Source organism: Notolabrus celidotus, chromosome 14 (genome assembly GCF_009762535.1).
Source record: "Notolabrus celidotus isolate fNotCel1 chromosome 14, fNotCel1.pri, whole genome shotgun sequence".
Lineage (NCBI taxonomy): Eukaryota > Metazoa > Chordata > Actinopteri > Labriformes > Labridae > Notolabrus > Notolabrus celidotus.
In genome coordinates this window covers 23,424,417-23,437,091 of record NC_048285.1, presented here as the reverse complement: position 1 = coordinate 23,437,091, position 12,675 = coordinate 23,424,417, and the positions used below count along the sequence as shown (strand labels likewise).

Here is a 12,675-nt window from a genome sequence, read left to right as displayed (position 1 = left end):
TTCTCCGTATTTCTATCCCTTTTTCTTTTTTTCTATTATTTTTGTGGAGCTTGATCACCAGTAAGAAAAAACTGCACAGAGAAGGAAAGCAGAAGTGCCGATTTTGCGGCTCAGAGACACTGCTAATGGGGATTTTATGCTGCCGTTGGACTCTTAAACAGAGGCGGAATAAATTCACGGTTGTGGTGGCGTGTAAAGAGAAAAGAACGGTGAACTGATGATTGAAGCAATTAGTGCCATTTAATTTAATTGTCCACGTATTCCCATTTAATTGCCTTGCTCATGCATGTCAGTTGAGCAGGTCTAAGAAAGGGAATGTGTTTACAAACAGTAAGTGTCCCTTGAGCCTCGTAGAAAACGATAGTTGTCACATCACAGTGCATTTTCTATCACAAGGAATCAACCTCCAGCTGAGGGAGATTATTACAGGACAAACATACCCAGGAAAAATACAGCACTTGACACATTGAACAATACTTTGAATAGAAAAAGAGGTATAGATGATGAAATAATACATACCTGCCACAAAAGGAAAACAGTTGTTCTGTTCACAATTCCCCTGCTTTAATTTGTTATTGTGGACAGAAATATTGCTTTTCATATAGAAAGAGGAAGTCTTTACTTCACTTTAACCATGCCTGGGAATTGACCCCCCACACTTAAAATAAGATTGTATCCCTCCTCATTTGTATCCCTCGTTTGCACAGTGCAAAGTGCACTCATTAAAATCTAACCTGTCACACGCTGTGTTTTCACACCCAAGAGCGGCTCACTGTGCTCTCCGCTGCACAAGAACTCCAGCTCGGCTCATGAGGCTGCATTTGGCAATGAGCAGTTGCTTACTTTACAGATCCACCGGGGCCATAACTGTGATAATACCACAGTGACATCATTTGATAAACTAAACTGCATCATTATAACAACTCTCTGTTTTATTTGTGGGGGTCTCCTCCGTGGTGCACACACACACACACACACACACAAAAAAGGCAAGATTGCGGCAAAGCATTGAGGTTTGTCTGTACTAATCACGCTGCCAAGACTGCTGATTACATCCAGGATAATCAATGCCACGTCCTTAATAGAAAAAGAAGAAAATGAAAAATGAAAATTCACACTGTCTTTGAGGGATTTTCACCCATAACACACTCACCGAGCAGATGATCAGATGAGAAATTTGACTTGTCAGATCCCACAATTACATTTTTAAGCAGCCGTAAATCAGGTGTGTCCATGTTTGTGGTTGCCGCTATCTATTGGAAAGAGATCAGGATGAAATATTGGTATTGCTTCTCTGGGCTGAGAAGATGCTTGTTTCAGCATGTTGTGCATGTCACCCTTCTTCACCACGGTCCCAATTAATGCTGCCTTGACAAATCTCCCAGAGAGCGGGGCTCATATTTTCCAGCCCCTGAAGGGCATTTGCTCACCCCAGCCTTCACTGTGACCCAGCTCCAGCCCACATTTAAAACCTTTCACACGGCTTAACACACACATTCGTATTCCCACATATTCACAGCCTGACCCCAGGATGTCATATATCTCCACACCACACTCCACCTGTCACTCGTTCACCCAGAAAATATATATCTAATTGTACAAACAATAAAGCTGGGGTTGGATAAAAACAATAAATGTGTCTTAAAGCAGTACTTGGCAACAATGAACTGTTCCATTGCGGTAATTTACAATAACACCTCATTTTATTGGTCCATAATTTTCTAATAATTTGCTGGGATGTTTTCTGAAAGAAGTGTGCAATTAGGAGATGAATAAGAGTGATCTATGCATGCCTATAAAATGGTATGCATACAATAAATTCCATTACAGCTACTGCAGTGCTCAGTATACCTTCAATATATTAATTCTAATGACATGCCCATTGGGTCTTTAAGTCTGCACAGTGCAGGTCAGCTCAACATGCAAGAATGTAAAAAATTAAGCCTGAAACTAAACAGATTGTAGATTGGTTAAGTAATGACAGCCTAATTCTTAATCCCAGTGAGCACTAACTAATATTTCTGTTACAACTTGGTTGAAAACAGGGTGGAAGTTATATTTAAGTTACATTTTTTCCTTTATTGGATAGGAAACATGAAGAGAGACAGGGAATGTGGGGAGCAGAGACTGAAGGAAGACATGCAGCAAATGGTCGAGACTGAGAGTAGAACTTGTGAGCACTGCGACAAGGACTATAGTTTCTGGGGCGCATTCTTAAACCGCTAGGCCAACTGTACCCCTAACCTCAACCATTTTCAACTGGTTATAATAGGATTACAATATTACCATGTTGTTTTTATGATTTCAAATTGTGTTAATTTTGTTTAAAAGGAGGATGGAAATGATTACATTATGACTGCTTTTACACTAAATGAGATTGTAGCGTGAGGTGAGATTCCGTCTATGCAAAGGCGATATCAACACATTTTGTGTTTCTAACAAAAGTATAACTAACGCAGTTAAAGAGCTGAGTTATTTTAAAAGAAGGTTCAGAGACATTGTAAAGAAACCCATTCTAAACATTCCCTACAGAAGAAGATAAAGAAGACTGCACATGAGCAGATTCCACAGCTCTGACTACGATGGTACAAAGACCCCTGGATGCCGCTGCAATTGATGAATACCTTACGTGGTTACAATTGGTAATTACTTGCGAACAGTGAAGGGTGGCGGGTTTGCGTGTTGAAGGATGTGGTATTGAATCCAGTTGCACTTTGTTAACTTTTTCATTGACGACTGTGATGCACTCTAATACAAACATTTTAGCAGCAAAAGATATGAGATGCGAGTGCTGTTAACATTTTAGTTTTTAGTTGTGTGTGTGAATGTGTGACACATCTTGTGACGGATGTCTCACTTAAAGGTGACGTATCATGCAAAATGGACTTTTTAATGGTTCTCTACCTGAAATATGTGTCCCTGGCATGTCTACAAACCCCCCGAGAATGAAAAAAATCCATTCTGCCCCTGTTTTGATTTCTACACCTTTCTGTAAATGTGTGCTGAAACGAGCCGTTTCAGACTTCCGTGTTTTTGTTACGTAACAACAATATCCAGTCTGTCACGGAGTCAGAGCTCGGAGCTTGTTCAGCCCATAGACTGTATAAAATAATACTGAATCCCCCCTCCGTTTTTCATTACCTGCACAAATGTGTGGTAACAAGGAGCTTAGGAGGGAGGCATGCTAGTTGTAGGCTGTCTTAATAAACACAAAGGTCGGTTTTACTCCCCACGTCTGCAGATTTGAAGATCTAGTGGATGATTTTTATTTATTATGGATAAGTGCTAGCGCTAGTTAGCATAGCCACATAGCTACATGTTCGTAGCTGTAGCTGTAGCTGTGTACCAAGACACACGTCGACATACTGACAAATAAAACAACAAGAAACACTAAATCTGTGACCAATCCTTCAGAAAGGTCCTGCTGCCTTTCTGGTAGAGGTCGGTTTTACTCCCCAGGCCTGCAGATTTGAAGATCTAGTGGATGATTTTTACTTATCATGGATAAGTGCTAGCGCTAGTTAGCATAGCCACATAGCTACATGTTCGTAGCTGTGTACCAAGACACACGTCGACATACTGATAAATAAAACAACAAGAAACACTTAATCTGTGACCAATCCTTCAGAAAGGTCCTGCTACAGGCGCCTCTCCGTCAGGATCAGATTCTGGATCAGATTCAGAGGGTTGAAGTAACGCGATCTGTGAGCAGCCGTGTATATTCAGCCAACATGTAAACATTAGATCAACGTGCTGGACAGCCGAGGCACATCCACTTCCTGAGGGGGCGTGGTCAGAGAGAAAACAGAGTGTTCTGAGGAGGACTGAAGAAGAGGACTTTTCAGGCAGGCCAAAATCTGATTTCAAAGTGTTTTTTTGAGCATAAACTTTAAAGACATGTTTTGGGGACCTCTTAGACCAATATATATTGATTAAAAAAGCGTGATATGTCACCTTTAAATGTAGCCTAAACGCATGTGTAGTGGCTTGCTTTCGCCAGTCGAAACAAACCAATAAGCCACTGAGAGGCTGCTTTTCCGGGACTTACTAAGTTGGTGCGTGTCCTCGTTTAGCAAGTGTATCAATAATGTTTGCACTCACATCAAACGGGTTTGCTTACAACGCTAGATAATAAAGCTCTGCCGATCAATCTGCACTCACATCCAATAATAACTTGCACACTAATTAACAGGCTCACAGAAATCGTAAAGACGACGGTCAAAAACTCTTTGCTTACTCCAGGTATGCAGCTCACCTGCCACTAATTGTGTCTTCTTCCCTTTGTACCTTCTAACACCCTACTTGTAACACCCGCCACCTAGTGTGTAAAAAAGGAAGTGCAACAAACAAAAAGAAACCTTCCATACACACAATACGGTGATACAAATATGTCTCTAACAACAAGTCTGATTATCTTCTAGACATTGATAAAGCTTTCATGTTGAACCAGTTTAACGTCTTTTTACTTTTTTTGTTTGAACATTTATTAAAACATGTTCCTTGACACAAAGTCTCACATACAGCACATCATAAACAAGTTTTACAGAGAATGCACAAGTGTGTAACAAACAAGGCAAACCAACCAGCATAGTCAGAGCACCCAAGAAGGAAGGAGGAGAATGTGCTAATATTGTAATGTGACTGTTTGCATTCACCCCAACTCATTGCTCAACATCCTTACAAGACATTTATTGTGTAAAATAGTCTATGACAGATCTCCATCTATCCTGGTATAAGTCCATCCTTAGCTGCAGCTTTGCAGTCAAGTTTTCCATACAGTTCACATCTCGAGGCCGTTGTTTCCATTGGTCCATAGTAGGAGGAAGGGTGTTGAGCCAGTTCACTGTGATCATTTTATGAGCTATTAAGAGAAGAGCCCTGAGTATGTATCTTGTTGTGTCCTAGCCCCTCAAATGATGAACTTCCCAAAATTATATGTTGTGGCTCCGATAGTCTACCAACATGTAAAATCCCTCCAACCTTTTTACATTTTTTTTTAATGTTCATTCAACAGAAAAACGCTCTGTGGGATGTGATGTGCGAACAGATCAAACACTCTTGTTTTACCAAATGATAGAATTGCATTGAACTCTGTAGTTATTTTCTGTAAGTCCAAATGATAACAATTCTTTCCTCTTTCATGCCAATTAACTCAACATACACTGGAACTATACAGTCTTTACTTCTGTATATGAACAATGTTAATCTTACAGTTGTAGTACACTAGAACCAGCGAGAAAGCACCATCGTATCTCTGGGTTGCTTTCATAGAAGAAGCAGTGGAACTTGCTTTGTTGTTGTTGCAGTAGCAGTAGCAGAAAGCAGTCTTTTAAAATGGTTTGCAGCAGTGTGCAATTGCATCAAATCAGTGGACAGAGCACACATTTTTTCTCTTTTCATTATATATTGGATTATTTTTAAAGCAAACATTAACATCCAGCTGTAAAAAGCTTACAGAGTTAAAAGAATATATGGCTGCACGTCTTCACACATTTTCTTTGTTTTGACAGTTTCCACAGACTTTTTCTCTGCTCACTCTGTGCACATGAGTGCACCTGAAGTGCAGGCTTATCAGTGAACTTTATAAAGCCTTTGACCCGAGATGATCAGCTGGCAGTGTGAGTTGATCTTTAAATCTTTTCTTTACTCCAGCCAATTTACGTTCCCCTGTAATTTACGGTACATGTTAACCTTTGACATGCACTGCAGTGGTATACGCTATATTCGGCATCTCATACCTCTTTGTGCCACACGTCGTCTAAAAGTGTTCAAGTGTAAACATTGTTGTAATTGTATCTAACTGATGCCCGCACTAAAAATGACATGTTTTATATCCCCAATTGTCCAATCTGTCAGAGTGATTCATTCACACACATTAGACAACTAATGTCTTGTAGCCTCAAAAGACTTTAAATAGATCGGGTAAGTATAATGCAATCATACTCCCGATGAAGCTGACAGTAGCGCGCTTTTAATTTGCAACAAGCTGTCCAATTATGTGCTCAAGAAAAGCTGCAGGTTAAAACTGTATTGTATAATTTTTGGCATAAAGTCGTTAAACTTAACAGATAGTAGTCAGTTAAAAATGAAACTTAAAAAACAAGAATATGCTGCTTTAATTGCCTAAAAATCCTCTCTCTCTCTCTCTTTTTTTATTTTTTGGAAGAAGATGAAGTTTTTATTTCCTGGCCAGGCTGGAGGCAGCACATAAAATACACCTCAGAGGAGACAGACTGAGAAAATGTAAGTGAAGTGAAATATCTCAGGAACCCGACACTGCCTGATGTCGTGCTGCCCAAGTGAAGATATCTATGTTCCATTTAATTCAGTGCTGATGCATGTCAGCGCCAGTCTGGGAGTCAAAAGCTTTATTTGAATAAAATTTTGTGATCCTCCATCACAATCCCCAGAAGGTCAAAGGAGATCTAAAAGGTTCCTAAAATATTACCACCATGCTGCGTTACAAAGCCTAATCTCACCGCCTCTTAAGTCCTATAGAATAATGTGAATGAAACTCCAGTTACATTATAACCTCCACTTGTACGGAGTAATTGAGACCCAGACTGTGCCGTAGGTAGAGATCAGATCCATCTCTGTGGTTAAACTGTGTAGCAACCTTTGCAGTGACCGATCAGAGGGGTAAAGAGGAATTAATAGAAGGATGTCATGACCTTAATGTAGGCCACTGCAGGCGGACAGGGATGAATATAAAAGCTTAAACCGGCCAACCAAACCCCTTTTTCACTCCTGAAAATGATGTAGCTGCTGCACGCAAATGAAAACACCAAAGCTGCCAACCACACTCTTAAACTTTCAAGGTGATACCTGATTCTTTGTATCAGCAGGAAACTGTTGCCAAGGGAACAGAATTACTTGACTGTTGATAAAGAATGTCAGGCAATCAAGAGGGAGCTGGAGGCGCTGAAGCACACTCTGATAGGGCGGCACCTCCACCTCACTCTCCTCCTCCTCCTCCTCCACCTCCTCCGCCTCCTCCTCCTCCTCACTGAAGGAGGATGTGGGAAACCTGACAGTCCATCAGCTATTCCATGGATACCGGTCAGATTCACTGTGATCAGCGCCACATGCCCGTCATCATCTAAATGTCTCTATTTGAGCATGACTGGCGCAGCAGAAGCGATGTAAAGCAAAGGCATTCATAATGACAGTCATTACCTGACAAAAATAGACCTGGGAAGGTCACCTGCAAGGCAGAGGCAGTTTTACAGACAGAGGCAGCTAACAAATGTCAATGTGGCGCTCTCTGAAGACTTCAACCGGATAGTCCGTTAAACCAAAGATCTATAGCTTGACATTTTCCCTTTTCCTGTTTCTGCAGCGCTCAGGCTGCACGGTTTCAAGGGAGGGCTGTCAGACCTGCACACACAGGCCCCTGTCTTTATGTAACATACCTCATTTTATGCTCCTTGTTTCAAGTAGGAACTCTCACGTCCACTTATGGTCAAGTGAACAAAATGGAACTGAGAAATATTTGGTAAGAAGCTTTGTGATTTAGAGGCAGGGGTATTTTTTTTATGTGCTAGGTACATTCTGCACTCCTGCTGCTAGAAATCAGTGGGGACAGTAAAAACATGCATAATGAATACTGCTCATCACATAAACTGCTATTTATGGAGGAAGCATGTGCAGTGAGAATGAACACAACATTTACATATGCTCAATCAGTGCAACATTTGACATCTTAGAGCTAGTTGCTGGTAATATGATGAGGTACGGATCACATGTAACATGGGAGATGTGATCTATCAGCTTGTTTAGGTACTATATATATATATATATTTTTTTTTAGAGTCAGCCAACACAACACAAAACAATAATACAGCCATTAGACTCAGAGGTAGAGTGCATGCAAAAATATTTTATAAAAAAAAAAAAGAAAATAAAAATGTAAAAAAATGAATAGATAAATAGATACATACATAACAAATAAATAAAAAACTAAATACAAAGTTAGATTAATGCATCAAAATAATTTCATACGAAATTAGTTTAGTAGAAAAGATATAGAAACAGAAACAACAGTATAACTTTCAAGAAAAATAGCTGAATATAATAAAAAATGAATTAAAAAATTAATATAAAATCAAAATTAACACAATTTTAAATTGATAAATCAAAGTACTTTTCTGAATAGTAATTAGAATAATAGAAAAGTAATATAAACAGATACAATACACTTTAAGCTTTAAAGAAAAAAGTAAATAGATAAAATAAAATAAAATAATAATGTATTATATTTCACAAATCAGTCTATCAGAAAGTCAACTAAGAAGTGATTAAGCAACAGGTTTCCACCTCATCTGGAAAACATTAATTGTCAATCTTGCAGTGATATTTTCCATGTAGAAAATGTCCTTCATTTTATTCCTCACTGTGTTACTGGGAGGGCTTTGGCCTTAACCAGGAGACTGTGATGATCTTTGCAACCAAAAGCAGCTTGTTTAGATTTTGCCAATTTACTGATCATGTTATCAGATTTTCAGCATCTAACAGATCTGTAAATGTCACTGAAAGGTGCATATATAAAGTTTATTTTAAATGAGAATTGATTAATTTCTTTAATTTAATTTGCGATCAGTTGTAAAGCTCTCTGTGAAGTTTGTTTTGATGACAGCATTATAAAGTAATTATTGATTATCTCTCTGATTTAAATAATGATTGGGATTTAACTGTGAATGCAGGTAATAGTCTATTGGTGCAGGAACGTCGTATACCTAGCTATAAACATGGCTAATTGAGCAGTAAGAGAATAATGCAATTGTTTGTACAAGACATGGTGCAAGAGAATGGCTGGAATGCAAACATGGTGGCTGGGGGCATTTCTACATCCATTTCTCTGTCCTTGTGGAGGTGGAAATAAAGCGCCCTGTTTGATGACTGAGATGAAGAGGGGGAAAAAACACTGAACCACGCCTACACGGCATTATTGATTACTGTCATATACACAGGAAGAATGTGCATGTAAAGTTCTGCCTTTGTGTGCACACAGTTTGAATAATGCATCTAAAGTACATTGAGTCTCATGCATCTTGCACCTTTGTCTGGTCACTGTTTTCATAACAGCAAACGTCCAATTAAAGGTCACGAAGAACAGTAATAAACTCATACACTGAGATCACTCTGGCGGTAAGAATATAAAGGTCATATAAAGACATTCAGTCAGTATAATGTGAAGTTACAAATTGATGTATATAATCCCCTCCTGTATGGACTTGTGATAATCTCAGTAATATATAAATAGTTCTCTCTCTTCTTTAGAGTCTGACTAATCCCTGATCTCTCCTCAGATTCTTCCACACGTCTCCAGCTATCAGTGAAATCAAAATTATTAGATTTTATTTAGAGACATCAGGCAAACCCTCTCATCTTGAATCCTTTTCTTCAGCTTTGACAGTAGCACCCGTATTAAAAGTTTTGTCTCTTTATTCCTGTAAAACTTTTCTCATTGAAGGTAACAAGCTTCAGAACTTAAAAAATACAGGATCAAAGGATAAAATATGACTCTCAGACCGGCCTCTAAAAGGTGGCAAATAAATGAAACGCCATGCATCCCTGTACTTACAATTATTGCAAGTTAAAATTAATGACGCATTTATTATATCTCTTGTCATGAAAGAGATTCCATTACATGGACCAAAAGCCAAAGAGGTGAAAATGATCATGAATAATCTGGATTGCTATCATTACTCAATAACTGTGATGTTCAGGTTTTCAAAAAAAAAATCACTTTTTGTCTTTTTGGGATGTTTAATTCGAGGGTATGAAAAGTGATGAAAGCAGAGTGCAGAACTCGCTCCACACTCATCTGAATCATGCTCAGTTCATAAAACTGTAAGCAGCAAATTGGAAGTAATTATGCTCCACTTAGCACAGAATCACCTCTCTGAAGACTCTTACGAGCTCAAATGTTTATATAACGTCTGAAGACAGAACATTTCATTTTCATATTTGTTTATTGAATTGAAATTACGGTTTAAAAAGAGAACATTATGTTCAATGAATACATTCTGCTCTCTCACTTGGATGACATGAAAGCAATAGTTAAGGTAAAACAGGCGAGTACAAAAAGGGAGCTCTTCTTGGCGTCTCTCAGCATGAAAATTCATTGACGGTGTGATGTGGAGCCATGTTTCTAAGATTCTTGGCAGGACTGATGTGGAGAATTGTGCATGCAACAAAACAGACTGCCAATTTACCGCCGCATCAGAATCGGCTAAATTAATAACCTTGACTAAATTACTGTTGCTCAGATTTGGATTCATCCAGAGCTTAGTCTGGATCATCCAAATGAAGGTTTATAACTTTTAGAACTACACAGGTATTAAGTGACTGGAACTAATAGAAGCTCTAACGCCTAATGTTTTGATAGATTAAGCATTACAATTTATCCTGTTTTAGTCAACTTATTAAGCACTTCTCTTTGCTTCGCTCTTTCAGGTTTAATAAGAAGGGTTGAGACATTTTTCTACATCTTAGTTAAAACCTGCAGTGGTAACCCAGAAAAGCCCACCTTTCTAACATCAGTCACCCTCACAGCATAAAATTCACATCCAAACATCTGTGAATACCCCACTTTTGATTCCTAAAGATCTCTGTCTAAATCCAAGCCTTCAAAATCCTCCACTCCTCTGTGAAAGCTTTCCACTAGATTCTGTAGAGCCTTGCTGCAGGGATTTAGTCCATTCAGCCCTGAGAGCATTAACATGCAGCCTGACCTCGCAGTTGGTAGTCGAGTTCACCCTGGAGGTGGTGGATAGGGTTGAGGTCAGGCTGAAGTTCGTCAACATCAAACTCTGAACATCGTGACTTTGTCAACCTTGCTTTAGACACAGGGGCAGAGGCCTGCAGAAGAGTGGTGTAATGGATGAAAATGTATTCAGATGTATTCACAGTTTCTAGTGAAAATGTAGAAAATGCAGGCGAGGACTTGGTGAGAGGAAAATTCAGTTTTTCTTTCTCCTGGGAAAATCAGAGATGAATCAATATTTAATTTGATTTAAATCAGTTAACATCTTCACGCCTCGCAGACATCACCTAATCATAATAGAATTAACATCCAGTTAAATAATAAAATGTCACTTCTCTGGCAGCAGCAAAGGGTGGACACACCCAGAATCGAGCTCAAGCTTTGGGCAGGGGACGTGGGACATGAAAGTGGAAACAATTTGTGTTTCATTCTGACAAAAATTCTACAGTTGATTATGATTGTAATCATTGTGTCTACAATAAAGTCAAAATCAAAAAATCAAGCAAGTGACCTCTCCTGCCCTTTTAATCATCTGAAGCCTTATTTGTACGGGATAAGTATTACTCGGAAACCTCTGATGATTCGTAATAAAATCAGAGGAGGTCAGTGTTTTTAATTCAGTGCGAATCAAGCAGGTCTGTAATTTGTAAAGTAAAATTCCAGAGCAAATCACCGACCATATTTCAGGACACACAGAGGTCTTCTGATAAAATGAATCCCGTCCAATTAGGCATGTCAGTCATTTTTGGTGGTAATATTTTTCTAAGGTCTCTGCAACTTTCTCTGCTCCTTTTTCGGGTCAAAAGTGGTGACATTGGACATCAAACAAAAAGAACAAAGGCTTTTACTGCAGTGCAAATTCAGCCTGATCATTTAGATACACAGTGTGGAAACCAGTTTTCAGAAAGAGCAAACTAAAATCCATAAAAAGATCCAAATATCAAAGAGATGCATGGGCTTTGGAGCATGCAGTGTGGAGCATTTTTTATCCTCCCAACAGGTTGATTGCCTTTGTAGTGCAAAGAGTCTGTGTACATTAAGGGAATGTCGTCTGCAAAATGCAAGGTGCACCATGTTGTCTTTTTTGTACAGGAATAAAAAAAAAGTGCAGCAAGTGTTGAAAATAGAGGGGAAAACTGGGGGATTTGGCTCAATACGAAGTGCTTTATTGCATGGTAGCCTATACATATTGTGTCCTCTTTCAGTTCTTTTTACATGTTTTTAATTTTGTGGAAGTTTACTGGATGTGGATGTCTTCCTCATCTTAAGAGAGATGTAGAGTGTGATGCTTCCCCCACAGACAAGGTGGATGTCGTGCAGCGTCCTCTCGTTTTCAGTCAGAAATGTCAGTAAATTCTAGTAAACTACAGACTTTTCTTATCCATTGCATAGCGCCGCATGAAACACTGAAGTCAGGGGGTAATTAACAAATAACCAGAGGTCCCTAGGTGATACTAGTTCAATACGAAGAGTGCTTAAGTCCTGGTACTCATTTAAGAGGATCAGGTCTGGTTTTGACTCTGAGATTGCTGTAGGTAGTGAGTCAGGTACGGAGTGTGGGTTTTCAAAATTCAAATGACACTAACAAAGAAAGGCCTCCTCCAAAAGCATCGTAACCTTTAGTTAGGTTTTCTTTTTATTGGAACGAAACATCCAAAACCATGAAAAAAGCCTCAGTGCACAAAAAGTAACACCCTGTAACTTAAGGAAAGTTTGAGGAACAGTCTAGTGTTGCAAAATAAAAAAGGTGTACAACACAATCTAAAGTTTGAAACAACTGCATGGACTTTTCTTCACCCACACATAAGGTGCATTATTAAAATAATGCTTCAACATTTAACTTCTCCACAAGCAGATATTTTTGCCCACATGCTGGCATTAGCTTCGGCCATCGCTTTGGCCATCAT

The 12,675-nt window shown here is 39.0% G+C and overlaps 1 protein-coding gene across 3 annotated transcripts in view; it reads left to right on the top strand.

Annotated features, from left to right (window-relative positions):
* lrfn1 (leucine rich repeat and fibronectin type III domain containing 1) overlaps positions 1-12,675 on the top strand; it is a 221,258-nt gene that overhangs the window by 51,874 nt on the left and 156,709 nt on the right. Inside the window, exon 3 of one of the 3 annotated variants that reach the window (XR_004633948.1) lies at positions 6,167-6,243. The exons of the other annotated variants lie outside the window; for them this stretch is intronic. The gene's annotated coding sequence lies outside the window, so the exon portion shown is untranslated. The remainder of the gene's footprint in view (positions 1-6,166; positions 6,244-12,675) is intronic. 3 annotated transcript variants of the gene reach the window in all.